Source organism: Cervus elaphus, chromosome 26, assembly GCF_910594005.1.
Source record: "Cervus elaphus chromosome 26, mCerEla1.1, whole genome shotgun sequence".
In the NCBI taxonomy this organism is placed as follows: Eukaryota; Metazoa; Chordata; class Mammalia; order Artiodactyla; family Cervidae; genus Cervus; species Cervus elaphus.
In genome coordinates, this window is record NC_057840.1 from 14,312,755 (window position 1) to 14,327,148 (window position 14,394).

The window sequence follows — 14,394 nt, forward strand, 5'->3', positions numbered from 1 at the left end:
AAAGACACTTACTTCTTGGAAGGAAAGTTATGACCAACCTAGATAGCATATTAAAAAGCAGAGACATTACTTTGCCAACAGAGGTCCATCTGGTCAAGGCTATGGTTTTTCCAGTGGTCATGTATGGATGTGAGAGCTGGACTGTGAAGAAAGCTGAACGCCGAAAAACTGATGCTTTTGAACTGTGATATTGGAGAAGACTCTTGAGAGTCCCTTGGGCTGCAGGGAGATCCAGCCAGTCCATCCTAAAGGAGATCAGCCCTGGGTGTCATTGGAAGGACTGATGCTGAAGCTGAAACTCCAATACTTTGGCCATCTCATGCGAAGAGTTGACTCATTGGAAAAGACCCTGATGCTGGGAGGGATTGGGGTCAGGAGGAGAAGGGGGCGACAGAGGATGAGATGGCTGGATGGCATCACCGACTCAATGGGCATGGGTTTGAGTAGACTCCGGGGGTTTGTGATGGACAGGGAAGCCTGGCGTGCTATGATTCATGGGGTCACAAAGAGTCAGACACGACTGAGTGACTGAACTGAACTGAATTGAACTGAGTCCTACTTGTTTACTTTTGCTTTTGTTGCAAGACTTCTTTAGAGAAACCAAAGCTGGAAGAATTGCTAGCAGATATTAACTACAAAAATATTAAAGTTCTTCGGTTGAAGGTATATGTTCCCTGAGGGAAAACTATATGTATAAAAAGGACTCAAAAGTGCCAGAAGTGGTAAATTAATAGTAAATATAAAATATTTTCTTTTTTTAAATAATAAAATATACATAACATAAAATTTACCATTTTAATATTTAAGTGTACAGATCAGTAGTATTAAGTACATTCACACTATGTACTCTCACTAAGTACATTCACATGACCACCATCCATCTCCAGAACTTTTTCAACTTCCATAAAATTCTTTTTTTGTTTTATTTTTCACATGTTTAAATGATATTATACTATTTAAAGCGAAAATAATGACAATGTATTTTGTGACTGATGACATATATATGAGTAAAGTATTTGATAACAAAAGGGCCAAGTGCAGGAGATATAAGTTTATACTGTAATATGCTCACTTTATACACAAAGAGGTATAATGATATTTTGATATTGAATAAATAGCTTAAATAATTTAATAATTTTAAAAGCAAGTTATGAAAAGTTGAGAGGCTTATTGTAACTTGTAGAGAAGTCACTAAAAATATAAAACAGGGGCTTTCCTGGCGGTCCAGTGGTTAAGAATCCACATGCCAATGCAGGGGACACGGGTCTGGTCCCTGGTCCAGGAAGATGCCATACGCCATGGCTGTGGGGCAAGTAAGCCTGCGTGCCACAACCGCTCAGCCAGCACTTTGGAGCCTGTGAGCCGCAAGCACTGAGGCCAAGTGCTGCAACTACTGAGGCCCACGTGCCTAGAAGCCTGTGCCCCACAACAAGAGACACCTCAACTGGAGAGTAGTCTCCCCATCCACAGCTAGAGAAAGCCCTCAAGTAGCAGTGAAGACCCAGCACAGCCAAAAGTAAATAAATAAATAGTAATTATATGTATATATATATACACATATATATATAACAAATCGATATTGCTAATAAACAGTGAAGAAAAAATTGAATACTACAAGATAATTATATGATCCAAAAGAAGCAAAAGAGGGCAAAAGTCAACAAAGAAATGGGACAAACAGAAACCAATAGATGCAACCCTATCAATAATTACATCAATTCAAATGATTTAAATGTACCAATTAAGAGGCAAAGACTGTCAGAACAGATAAATAAAGAAGTTTTCAATTACATGTTGTCTACATGAGATATATATTTAATATAATGACATGGGCTTAAAAGTTAAAGAATGGATAGAGATGTATCATGCATTATAAAGCTGTTATGATTCACTGAGAGAGATATAGCATCACTTATGTTATAGTCCTGCCAAGAATGCATCCCCTGAATTTAATCACAAGACAAACCCAATCAGAGGGTCATTTGTCCCACAAAATAGCTGACCTGTCCTCTTCAAAAGTGTCAAAGTTATAAAAGCCTAGCAAAAACTGAAGAATTGGCCCAGACTAAGGGAGAGTAAAGAGCCTTGTAAGAGGTGATTCTTAACTGGATTCTTTAAATATTAATAAACATTATTGGGACAATTGGCAAACTTGAATAGGGTTCAAAGAGGTGGCCTAAAGAGTTAAACCAGTTAGCTGATAATGTTGCATCAATGTTTACTTTCTGATCTTGATGACTGCATTTTTTTTGATGTGGGAGCATGTTGAATGTCTTTGTAGGAGATACATGCTTAGGTATTCAGGGCATTGAGGCTTCAGATTGGCAATTTATTTTCACGTGGAACAGGAAAGAAATTATTTGTGCTACTTAATGCACCTCTCCTTATGTTTGAGAATTTTTTAAAGTTTAAAATTGACTATAAAATAATGAACAATAATTCCAATAACACTCAACTTCTCAATAGATGCTAGAGATAGAGGGGTAGTGGCTTCAAAATTCTGAGGGAAATTGTTTTTCAACAAAGAATTCAACACCCAAACCATCTATTAATCAAGCACGAGGGTAGAAGAGATTTTCAGATAGACAAGAACTTAGAAAGCTCTGTCAGAACTGAAAAACCTACTCTATTAAAATAAGGGAAGAAAAAAAATACATCCATTGGTGAAGAGATATATTAAAATGGTAGCATTCAGGTGGCCTAAAGTGTTAAAGGAGGTGGCCAAGAATAGTCAAATCAGGAGGTGGATGGTAGGAGGTGTGGAAACTACTATTCTTCATTTAAAAATAGGTACATGCATTATTTTAATCATGATGTAAAAGAATTATATTCATTAAAATAGTGAAATATGGGAAAGTGAGTGAATGAGTAAAGACAGTAGGTGAAGGCTATCCTTAACAATAAAACGATGGAGAATTCAGGAAACAGCTAGAGAAGGAACACAGGTTTGAGACATTTTTTTTTCCTTCTAAATTAAGAGAAATAAGCATGATTTTATAATCTGAAGGAAAGCCAGAAAAGTGGGTAATCAAATAAAAAGTTCTAGAAGGAATGCTTTTTCAATTATGCTGGTAGAAAGTACACGATATGCCATGTAGATAGAAATAATTTGTAGTCTTGTGTGCTATAGAGAGCCCCACTTTTCCCCATACAGATCATCTGTTAAGAAAAAATGGGACATAAAGAGGCTTTCAAAGCTTGGTTTAGATCTGAAGTCATATTTGTGGCTCATGGTTGAGGGAGCTGAATGAATAACATTGGGTTGCTGAGCAGCATTGAATGGTCCAGTTGAAAAGACAATGCACATTTTCTTTTTTTATTTATTATTAGTTGGAGGCTAATTACTTTACAATATTGTAGTGGTTTTTGTCATACATTGACATGAATCAGCCATGGAGTTACATGTATTCCCCATCCTGATCCCCCCTCCCACCTCCCTCTCTACCCGATCCCTCTGGGTCTTCCCAGTGCACCAGGCCCGAGCACTTGTCTCATGCATCCAACCTGGGCTGGTGATCTGCTTCACCCTAGATAACATACATGTTTCGATGCTGTTCTCTCGAAACATCCCACCCTCGCCTTCTCCCACAGAGTTCAAAAGTCTGTTCTGTACATCTGAAAAATATGGAACGCTACACAAATTTGCATGTCATCCTTGCACAGGGGCCATGCTAATCTTCTCTGTATCGTTCCAATTTTAGTATATGTGCTGCCTAAGCGAGCACCAAACTCACATTTTCAATAGCGCTAGCTGTATAATTATATACTTCTTTTCCCTCAAGTGTTATCATAGTTGTGGGTATAGGGATTTGAGACTTCACTAATGGATACCAACAAGTGATAACCAAGGGGGTGGTCTAAACTTTTCCAGGAGAAAAGGAAGTGAAACTATATGGGGATGATAGGCAGGATTAAGAGGGAGGGGCTGAAAAACTGGAGGTCAAATGCACTGAAATAGCAGTCAGAGTGAGCTTATAGAATCTCCAAACTAGGATGCTGTGAAATCATATGCCAGGCATGAATGGGTTTAGTGAGAGGGAGACTTGGGATGGGTTCTGATGATTTTAAAAATTTGCCATCCCAAGGAAGCTCATTGGTGGAAAAGAAATCCATAAAATAAGCAGGGTTCATTGTGTAGAAGGAAGAAAAGCAGCAAGTGGTGCCCTGGGAACGGGAAGTTTCTCCAGTTGTTTTGAGGAAGTCAGGTTGACTTAGAGTCTCTTCACTGTGTCCTTTGTATCCTGGGGCTGACATTTCTTGGATGAATCAAACTTCACCGCATTAAACTATGTGTGAATGATAAACCACCTACTATGAAGTTGGCCTTTTCCAGTTTTCTATCTTGGCACCAATTTAACACCTTAGTCCTTTCTAGCAAGGTTGTTTTTTTTATTTATGCTTTCGATTTCTTTTGCACTTCAGTGATAGTTGTCTTGGCACACAGTCCCAGCTGCAGACAGCTTTTATTTTTAGATTTCTTTATTCAGAAAGAGTAGTCCCTGTTTAGGGATTTCACTGTCATTCTAAGCTTGCCACTGAGCTACGACCCTGCAGCTTTCTTCAAATTCAAGTCACTGGGGAAACCTTTTGAAATGCTGAGAAGACAAGACAATATTTTGTACAAGGGAGAAAAGGCAACCAAAAAGAGATTCCAGAACCGAGCAGATACCGTGAAAAGGACGAGAAAGTGAAGACCGTGACAGGAGCCAAAGGACAAAAGACAATGCATCAAATCCTTAATAAGCCAGTCAGCCAATAGCATCAAGACCAAGGGCAGTAACTTGTAGCTAGAGGTTTGCAAACAGGGAAGGAACTTCTTGCTTCATATATCCCAAAGTACCACCCACAGTACTACAGGTCATAAAAATACTTCCTGTTGTTGAAATAAGGAAGTCACTTCCTGGTTCACAATGTTAGTGAACTGGTTAGATTTTGAGGATTCTCCTTGAAACTCATTCAGGTATAGATTTTCAAAGAGTTTATTATTCGAGTTCAATATCCTTATGTGGAACTTGTATTTTATTTTATTTTTTTTGGAACCTGTATTTTAAAAAAGGAATAACAGAGTTAAGTACTATGTGCCTAGATAGTGAAAATATATTTACCTAAGCATTGGCATATTATAAAGGATATGTTCAAATCACTTTTCCCAATATTTAGCAATCCTAGTTATGATGCATGAAAGATGAACAAATATCCTATAAAGTATTGAGTTGACCAAAAATTTCATTGGGATTTTCCATAAGATCTTATGAAAAACCTGAATGAACATTTTGGCTAACACCATAATTATAATTAAACGTAAAGGTACAATTTAGGGCATGAAAGGCATGCCTTAACACATGGGTGTCAGGAGCAATATATTCTTCAAATGATGTCCCAGTATGCCACATTTTGGTCTGTTTGAAGAGCCTAGAAGTGATGATGGTTGGAAGAGGATGCAGAAAGAAAGTACAGGGCAACTGCAAAGTTGCAGAAGGAAAGTACTGGGAAAGCATTAAAATTCTGTGGCTCCCAAATAAGGCCCTTCTTATCTCAGAAGGTTGTAAGAATGATTTTTCAGTCATTTATTTCTTAAAAATGAAATTTTAGTCTAAACACTTCAGTCACTTGAGGTATACCTAGGAAATACTGGAATACCATTAACCATTTAAACTAACTCTGATGTAGCAGCTCCTGCCCCCAGTTATAGATTCCCTTCTGGTTATTGCTTCTGCTCTCCCCATATGTGGGTCTCCACCAAGGCTCATTCATTCTCAGCAGGATGAGAGGGAACCAAACAAGCAGGGGCAGGAGCGCACGCAGCCTGGGCTCAGCGGTCCTGGCTTCATGTCCTATGAGTCTGGCTTTGTCTCTACTTGCTTTGGCTTGCCTGGCAATTTCAGATAGCCTGCCTCTTGGGTCACACATTTAACTTTTACCCCTTCTGTTTCTGCTAATCATCTAGAAGCTGTTGGTTGGGGCCTCTAAAACTCCTGGCTTGCTCTGAGTGCTAATACTTATGTTTGTCCTCTGACTCTTTATTTGTTTCCCTAACATTTTAAAACATACTTTTCCCCAGTTTTAGGGCTTCTTCTGACCTCCACTGTGCCCTGTTCTACATAATCTGCTGTAATTAGTGTTGCCTGAAGGAAGCTAATCAACCAATATTTAAAATTCATAAAAACTTTGAAGTGAGCAAAAAAAACTTGCATTTTTTTTCAATATATTCCCTTAGATTTGACTATCAACTTTCAGAGTCAAAAAGATGTCAATCAGCAGCCATACGTGACAAATAACTTCTGGGGGTTGTGCAATAATCATGGGTCAGGCTCTCAGCTCTACTGTGTCATAACTTTGATCAGGATAACAACAACAATGATGATGACAACAGTAGTAATAATAATTGCTTCCCCCTAGTCTTAGCACAAAGTCTGGTAAACAGAAACTGCTCAATATGTGCTATTACGGTGACGGATATAAATGTGTAATGATCGCCAAGATTTAGATTGACTTTTACAGGGACTTTGTCTAGCAGCTCCCTGGCTCCCCAAAACCTGTCACATCTATGGCATTCCCTCTTACCTTAGCAGAGTTTCTCCGAATTATTACTGCACTGTTTTCTAGAATGTCCACATCTACACTTCTAGCTTTGTGGAAATATTTTCTCTCCCAACAGTCTCTCTCCCAACTCCTCCCAAGAGTCAACCAGGCTGACATGTTTCGCCTGGTATGCTGGTCCCTGTCTAGTCAGATGCTTCTGTCCTGTGACACGCTTACCAGAGGTGTATCTCTCATCAGTTGACCTTAGGAATTACTTGGAAAGATTCCCTCCTGAATCTCAACCCCTCTGGCTCAACCATTCATACCTCATCACCAACGACAATCAGGAGACAAAGTCGGTATGGAAACGGCACCTCATTCATTCTCTAGATCTTTTCCTCATTGTGAGAAGCCTCAGAGTCCGTAGGTTAGGATGATTTATGTTGCTCTGTCCCTATAGTTCTTCCTTGGCTCTCATATAGCACTTCCTGCTTGTAACTGTAATTGGTTGTTTTCAGCATGTCTCTCTTTCAAAACTCTAAGCTTTATGAAAACAAAGAAAAAGGACATACCTCCTGATTATGGCTTTATTCCGACTTCCCAGCCCAAGGATTGGCAATATCACAGAGGGGTTAAGAGCTTATGATCTGGAGCCTGGCTGCTTGGCTCAATTTATGACTCCACCTCTATTATCTGTGTCGATTTTGATGAGTTACTTAAATTACTTGTATTTTAGTTTACATGCTTGAAAGATAGGTATTTTAATAATAATGTTTATCTCTTAGAGAAGATTAAATACATTACTAAGGATAAAGGACTTAAAATGGTGCTTGGCACAGAGTAAACAGCTATTAAAGTAGGATCTCAATAAATATTTGATGGATTAATAAATGTCATGGTAGGTCCAGCCATCAGCATTCTGTAGACATCATTTAATCAATCTGAATAGTCCAGCTGCCTTGAGAGGGTCTTGATTTTTTTTCACACATGTTTTTCATTTACTGCCTCTCAAGTTTTACTGTATTTGTGTCAAATCTGCTTGTCTAAACATTTCAAAAAGCAAAACAGTGCTACATAGTTTAAAAAACTGTCATAATTTAGCTCTATGGATTTCTAAAACTTCATATGTAAACTGCTTAACTGCCTCACCGGAGGTTTTATGGGCTAATCAAATCCACTCATGAATAGATATGTAGTAATGTGGTGTGTGGTATATAAAGAAGGATGCTAGATTAATGTTTGTGTGTGCACAAGTATTTGTGTCTATTTGCATGTGTGTGTGTGCATTGGGAGTGAGGATTATGATGCCAAAGATGAGTAAGATGAAGTTTTTGCTCTATGGAATCTTAAAATTTAATAAAGGAGATAACCATGCAAATGACTGACTAAATCACAAGGCCCGGTCCTCCAGGAGCCTATGAAAATCTACATCCTACTCTGAAAAACTTGTGTCTATAATTTTACTCAGGCTGGCATCCGAGGTAGAGGGTAGACTCCCAGTGTTTCACATTCTTTATTTGTACAATGCCCCACATCTCTGCACACAGAAATAAAAGTGCTGCTATTAGCCCAATGTGAAAAGCGCTTTTTCCCTGAAAGGGACAAAAGTTTTCAAAGCTATAGAAAAAAGTAAGTTTTTCAGGAGAAAGATTTTTTCCTAAAAGGACCTCCTAAGGAACATTTTAAAATATTTAAACAAGCAAACAAACAAACAAACTGGGACGACTGAGTGAGTTTAAGTCTGTGCCCCTTCTATATTCTCTCATCCTGTTTCTTTTGACCTTCAGTGAATCACTTCTTTGGGTTATTTATTTCCACCCCCACTAGGTTGTAGTACTAAAAGAATTCTCCGAGGGGAGACTATAGAATCCTGTAAGCAGCAGGGTCCATTCTGGCAGGAAAACTATTCTATAAAAGAAAAAGAAATGGATTTCCTTTCGCTGTAGTTCAATATTTTATTCCTCTGCACACTGGCTAAATTCCTCTATCTTAGTTCCTCACTAATGTCAGGGTTGGGTTGCCCCACTGTCAGACAGCTCTCTTCATTATGATTATCAGTGTTAATGCCATGTCATTAATTCTCAAGGGTGTGAGGAGGCCTCACACTGAATGAATGGGGAAGGTCACCATGGAAACGCTTGTCTCCATAGCTGACTCACTGCAGCCCCCAGACTGCTCCACCACATCCTGTCTGCCATCTGAACTGCACTGGATGAAGCCACAAATTTGGCATCTACTATAGGATCATATTCTTTCTAAAAGCTCTTAAAAATCTATGCCAAGGAGACATTCCTCAGACTCAGAGTAAAAATACCATTGCAGATGTGTCTAAGTGGGTGATGCCATGCAATTACTTGTTAACACCTTTTAATAAACACACACAGTAAACATTACCTGCAGTTTTCCAGCTCCCAGTTAGAGCGTGGTATTGTAGCCTCTGGAAGCGCCAAGGTAGGAAATGAACAAAACGCTAGCATTTTCATCTTTCAGAAAGGATTCCCCTTTGGCCTGGTGTGCTCTATCAACCTGTATCACAGGGAACTGGAAGGAATAAAAAGGCCTTTGCTGAGGTGTTGTTTTGTTTGGTTGTTTCAATGTAAAAAAAAAAAAAAAAAAAAAAACTTAGCAAGAAAACCTGTGTCGAAAAAATTACATTTGAGAACTGCAGATTTCTCATTTAGCTTTATCATAGAAAGCTAGGATATCAGCACTTCCTAGATGGGAAATTAGATTTATGCTGGGAAATATTAGACGTAAATAAAATCACACGAGAACTATAGTGTACATTCCAGCCACCTCAGCACAGTTCAGTGGAGCAATCTGTCTAGTTCTATGTTCAGAGCTGACTGTGATTATTTAAACCTAGGCCCAAGCAGAAGGAGCAAGCACGGGAGTGAAAAAGGGAATGGTCTGTTTCCCAAGCTGTGCACCATCCTTGGGTCTTCATAGAGGGAGGTAGGTCCTCATTTATTGTTTATACATTGGATCCCAGATGGAAGTCTTAAACTTGACTGATAATAGTAGATGTTTATACAGCACTTGCTTAAACATATACCAAGCTGCACATGTATCACTTCTTTTAATTCTGTATATTATCACATGAGGTAGGTATATTCTTTACTTCATGCAACGAATCAGTGATTTCCCCATGGTCACATAGTTCTTCAGTGACTGAATTGAGACATAAGCCCAGGCAATCAGCTTCTAGAGTTCATTTGTATAACCATCAAGTCATATATTTGACTCTCATAGAGTCATATTTATTCATTCTCTCCCTCTCTTTCTCTCTCTTCTTTTCTTCTCCTTTCTCTTTCCTCCCCCTTTCCATCATTCCCTTTCTCTCCCCTTTCCACATCTATTTATCTCTTACCCCCTTCCTGTAACCCACCCCCATCTGCCTCCCATCTCTCCCTTCACACCTGCTTCCATTATAAAAATTTTTCCTGGAAAGTTTGAGATGTCTTAAATCCATACAGCGAATTCTGCTTCTTTGTTTACATTGAAGTGTTCCCTTTTTATGGAATTTGCTTCAGCTTTTCTTTTTAACTTTAACTTATTGAAGCAAACCAGATATAGGGTGCTATGGCTTGAATGGCGCCCCCCCCCCCCCACCCCTCACAAGCATACCTTAATCCCCAATGTGACTGTATTTGGAGACAGTGCTTTTAAAAAAGGCAATTAAAGTTAAATGAAGTCCGAAGGGTGGAGTCCTTTTCCAGTATGACTGCTGTCTTTATATAAGAAGATAAAGAGACACCAGGATGGGTATGCATAGAAAAAAGGAAATCATATAAGGAAACAGGAGGAAGATGGCCATCTGCAAGCTAAAAAGAGAGGCCTTAGGAGAACATTGCTGGCACCTTGATTTTGGACTTCTGGCCTCCAAAACTGGAAAAAAAACCAGATTCAGTTGTTGAAGCCACCCAGTCTGTGGTATTCTGTGTCAGTCCTAATAGACTAACATATATGGAGAACTGCTTGAATCTTAATAGATTTGATAGCTTGATAGATGTTCTCATTTTAAAATATTTATAAAATCAGTACAGACCAAGACGTAGAACATTTCAAGTACTCAAGGAAGCTCTCTCATGCGCCTTCTACTCATTTCAGTCACTTGTTCCTATATTTTCACATCTTCCTGCCTGCAGAGAAGGTGTTCTTCAGTCCAGTGCTGTCACGAGGGAGGGCTCTGCTTCTCAGGTGCCCACCATGCCAGGGCTTGGGTGAGCGCCTCAGTTTGGAGGTCAGGGTCAGCAAGGCACTTGACTTGAGACCTAAAGCAACATTCCCCAAGCTGCTTCACAAATGATAAAGATAATGTTATAATTATTATCTGATTTTGGTATCTATCTCTCAGTTTCCAAATTAGGGAGGGAAAGGGGAACCAGAGCTTTTCAAAATGAAACACCTTGGTTGGGTCCAAGGTTGGCATGTTTAAAAATGCCTTACTATAGTTCATCATGAAGTATTTCAGACATTCAAAAAACATAGATACTACTATAACACACCTACCACCTGATTGCAATCAATCAGTAAGTTTACTCAACTGTTTGGCTTCCTAGGCGGTGCTAGTGGTAAAGAACGCCCCACCAATACAGGAGACATAAGCGATGCGGGTTCCAACCCTGGGTCAGGAAGATCCCCTGGAGGAGGGCATGGCAACCTTTATCCATGCCCATGCCCATTCTCCAGTGTTCTTGTCTGGAGAACCCCATGGACAGAGAAGCCTGGTGGGCTACAGTCCATGGGGTCACAAAGAGTCCACAGGGTCGTAAAAGGTGGCAACATACCTACCACCTGATTTCAATCAATCAGCAAGCTTATAAACTGTTTACATTTGAAAAAATTTTAAACTATTCTAGTAAATTCCAGAATTTTTTCTATTATTTTAAAGTCTAAAGGTTCTGGATCTTGCAGACAAAGAGTTCCTCTAAAACAAAACGCAAAACTTCCTTAATAGCCAGTCCCCCTCACCATTTTTTCTAACTTACTAGATCATTGGTTTATTATCAGTGCTCTACATGTGCAAGAAAAGTTCTTTAGTAACAAACTGTAGAAATGATCCTTGTGAGTGTAGTCTTGCCAATCCCATTTTTAGCTCCTGTATTGCCCAATATGTTGCATACCATCTGTTAGTCTAATGAAATGCCTCAAGGCTCAAATTGTAAATTTTGAAACTTTTAACTTCTTTTGATATGTGATTGAAGATCCCATTCTAATTTGGATTAGATGCTGGATGAAGTTTAAGCAGATTTGGGCCTGGGCTGCATGACTAACATCACTCATTTCAATTCCCAGCTTCTAGGCAAGAATGGTTTTAGAATCCATTTATTTACCTTTCACTCCAATCATACTTATGTGAGGGACACCAAACAGTTACAGAAAATCTGAGCAGATTTGAGAAAGGAGCAGCAGTGTAAACTCTTCAAAGAATTGCTAGATGGGTTTAGAGATGCCAAAGCTATTACTGGTGGATAGTCAGTATAAAGAGTCCTCTGGCCTTAGAGAACATGTTTAACAAGTGAGTAGATGGAGACTTGAAGGGAAGATAGACAAATTGAACCATGTTAAATATAAGCCAGGCAGAAGATTAAATTCAGGCCAGGGTTTGTTATTGCTTTGTGAGATTATCCACTCTAGGGTGGTGAAGGTACCTTTGGAACATAAAGAACTCACTGACTTCATGTAGTTACCCCACAGATATAAAAAGTATAGTTTGAAAAACAAATGAAACAAATGGCTGGACTTGAGGAGGGAGGCATGGGCGAGAAGCTGAGAGGTCAAGAACATGAAAAGGAAATCAGTCACCAAAAGCCTACACGTGGTGAGAGATCTACATTAAAATAGACTAATTTATGAAACAAATTAAATGGTTAAAAGGTGCATGATTTGATTATCTTGTGTGATCATCTAACTTTTTGAACTGATCAACATGAATGTGAGACTATAAGCACTTCAGTAATAAAAAAAATCCCAGGCCACAACTGCTGAAGAAACTTGAAACCCATCCAGGCGTCTGAGTGAGATGCTTCTGCCAGGACTCAGGAGTAATTGTGGAGGAGTACTAACTGTTAGGGCTTTCCAGGTGGCGCTAGTGGTAAAGATCCCACCTACCAACGCTAGGAGACACAAGAGATGGGGTTTGATGCCTGGGTCGGGAAGATTCTTGCCTGGAGAATCCCATGGACAGAGGAGCCTGGAGGGCTACAGCCCATAGGGTTGCAAAGAGTTGGAAACAACTGAGACAATTTAGCATGTGCGTACACACACAGTGACTGTTAACAATGTTTGGTAATCTATGATTGATTCATATTTACAGTGGTATAAACCATCAGTCTACCTAACTTATGTTACCAAATGTATCTATTTCTCCATGGTTAGTTAGTTAGGCTTTTTCAATTAAAAATGAAGTGAAAATGACACTTCAATTGAAAGTGTCAAATCCAAGCTAAGTAGTAAAAGAAAAACATATGGCCTTCAGTAAATATTACAGAAGCTCCCTAGTTTAGACATGCTGGATATATGTGCATGTATAATATCAGAAAGGGATAGTTCTCTTTTCCTATTTCTTTCATGTCTGTTTTCCTCATGTTGATGCTTAACAGGTTTCTCTACCTAGCAAAAAAAAAAAAAAAAAAAGAATCTTTGTAACCTTATAGGTAAGCTCCAAATCTATATCATTCTTGGAACTCTGGATCTGAGAAAGTAGAATATGATCTTTTTTCCACATTCTTACCAATCTTTAAAAAGACACTGCTTAATCTTGCTTGAAAACATCTTCAAATGGGGCCAGCCTCTCTATTCAGGCATGTGGGATATACGATTGGCCAACTTTGGTTCATCTGGTTATGGGCCAAGTTGTGTTTCCCCAGATTCATATACTGAAGTGCTAACCCCCAGTAACTCAGAAAGTGACTGTGTTCTTGGAATTGTTCTTTAAGGATGTATTTAAATCATTGCAAATGGTGACTGCAGTCATGAAATTAAAAGGCACTTGCTCCTTGGAAAGAAAGCTATGACAAACGTAGACAGCATATTAAAAAGCAGAGACATCACTTTGCCAACAAAGGTGCATATATTTAAAGCTATGGTTTTTCCAGTAGTCATGTACAGATGTGAGAGTTGGACCATAAAGAAGGCTAAGCACTGAAGAACTGATGCTTTTGAAGAACTCCTGTGGTGCAGGAGAAGACTCTGGAGAGTCCCTTGGACTGCAAGCAGATCAAATCAGTCAACCCTCATGGAAATCAACCCTGAATGTTCACTGGAAGGACTGATACTGAAGCTGAAGCACCAGTCCTTTGGCCACCTGACGCAAAGAGCTAATTCACTGGAAAAGACCCTGATGCTGGAAAACATTGAAGGCAAAAGGAGAAGGATGCGATGGTTAGATAGAATCACTGACTCAATGGATGTGAATCTGAACAAATTCCAGGACACAGTGAAGGACAGAGGAGACTGGCATGCTGCAGTCCATGGGGTCACAAAGAGTCAGACATGACTTAGTTACTGAACAACAACAAAGTTAAAATGAGGTCATTAGGGTGGGCCTTAATGCAAAATGACCATGTTTCCTTTAAGAGGACATTTAGATGCAGACGTGTACAGAGAGGAAGACCATATAAAGGTACAGGGAGACTTACAAGCCAGAGACTAAGAGCTCAGAAGAATTCAGCCTTACTGACACTCTGATGCTGGATTTCTAGCCTTTGAAACTGTGACAAAATAAATTTCTACTGTTTAAACCATGTAGTCTTTGGTGTTTTGTCTTGGCCGCCATAGCAAACTAAAATACATTTCTAGTCCTGTAGTGTTATGGGGTAAGTGTGGCCCTTTGATTGCCCACTCAACCACTAACTCCAGAATGGGAGA

General features: G+C 39.3%; 1 non-coding gene and 1 pseudogene across 1 annotated transcript; both read right to left on the reverse strand.

Annotated features, from left to right (window-relative positions):
* Positions 1-3,618: 3,618 nt before the first annotated feature.
* Positions 3,619-3,725, reverse strand: LOC122684547. Its single transcript, XR_006338089.1, has one exon. It is a non-coding gene; the product is annotated as a U6 spliceosomal RNA (small nuclear RNA).
* Positions 3,726-11,494: 7,769 nt separating this feature from the next.
* On the reverse strand, positions 11,495-11,603 carry LOC122684534 (annotated as a pseudogene).
* Positions 11,604-14,394: the final 2,791 nt, after the last annotated feature.